Raw genomic sequence first — 1730 nt, 5'->3', positions numbered from 1 at the left:
TCCCCCATTTCCCAAATCCACTTGCCAGCCTCGGTTGGCCCGAGTCTATAGTAGAAGACGTTTGCACAAGATGACACGCAGTGGCAATGAAACCAGAGCCCTGTAGTTGGGAAGGAAACTTCTTACCACACAACTACACCTACACACATACATACACTTGCTCAGAAGTGGTAAATATCTAAACGAGGTGTATACTGCAGGCTAGTCTTCAAGCCAAGGATATCTTGATAAAATGAAAGTTTATATTGTCGCAAGAATGTCCAAGTTAACGCATATATATTTATTTATTTATTTATTTATTTGTGTTTCAGCCAAGTGGCTGCGGTCATGCTGGTGCACATTTTCTTTCTATCAGTCCTTTCACGTTTATTTGTTCATTCCACTCTTTGTTCTTTCGTTCTCCCTCTTTCACATTTCCCTGCCTTCCCTTTTTGCTCACTTTCCCTACTCTTTTCACTGTGTCCCTGTCATTTTTTCTCGCCCATCTTTATTTCTTCTGTCCCTTCTCCTCTCTCTCTCTCTTCTCGCCTCACGTGACCGGTGTTCGGTCAAGCTCTTTATGTGGGTCTGTGAGTTCATTCTCAGAGGCACATTGTCCCCGTGAGAAAGACGCTACATATTATTCTTTTCTTACTGCACTCAGCTGTCAAAAGTGAGTTTACCAGTAATTCAAAGGTACATGTCATACTCCGAGTAATGCAGTATTTCCCTCAGAACTACATTAAATGTAAACGCATCTGTGAAGTTGATCACTCGTCATATCTTTCGGCGGAGACCCCGGCCTATATACGTGAATCTTATATAGAATGTATATAAGTTAGTGTATATTGCTAGAAATTATTCCAGAACCACTGATGCTATGACAGTGAAAATAAGCCTGAGTGTAGATCATTGATATTTTACGGTGATATATCTCTTAGCTGGCGTCAGTACGTATCTAATTACGCCCTCAGTTTACCTAAATTTGCTTAGTTTACCTAAATAACACCGTGACAATGAAATATGGCAGGGACGATCAAATGTGGCAGCGTAAATGTTTTTTTGGCTTTATTTAATGACATTATTAAATATTATTTCAATGTTTTGATTTTAGTTGTAAACATTACTTGTAAACGACTATGAATTATGATTTGAAGCAATAGGGATGACACAGATCGCCGAAGTAATTTCAAATAAATAAGCACATCTTTCACTGAAAGATGAAACAGATATTTCAGAAGATTTTAATTATATTAATTATTGTATTTAAAAAATACTGTAAAGCTTCACTACAGGTAACTTCCTTTTATGTGCAAGAAGATACATTAAATAAGAACGTCTATGATCACAATTAGCACTGTGTAAGAAACAAAGAAATGCAAATAAGATCCTATTGTTGCTTGTATTAATCAGTGCTGTGATCATACTGGGGCATTTCTATTCGTGGCTTTACCGTTCATACCAATCCTTCTTTTCATTATTTATTCCATATCTATCAATAAATATAGGGAGGGCATTATTAAAATACCATCACGAGTGGTAAGCGAATTATCAGCCGTACAGGCAAATTAATAAATATATACATACAACATTAGATAGGTACATATACGCACTTATGTATATATGCACATATCAAATATTGTACGTATCTATATAACTACATATATAACGCTAACTTTCCGAGCGTTAAACTAATACATCTGTTTGTTGTTTGCACACCCGTCTTCATCTTTTGTTTTGTTTTTTGAAAT

This window comes from Octopus bimaculoides, chromosome 21 (genome assembly GCF_001194135.2).
Source record: "Octopus bimaculoides isolate UCB-OBI-ISO-001 chromosome 21, ASM119413v2, whole genome shotgun sequence".
NCBI lineage: Eukaryota > Metazoa > Mollusca > Cephalopoda > Octopoda > Octopodidae > Octopus > Octopus bimaculoides.
The sequence above is the reverse complement of the archived record's forward strand: the minus strand, read 5'-3'. Positions refer to the sequence as shown.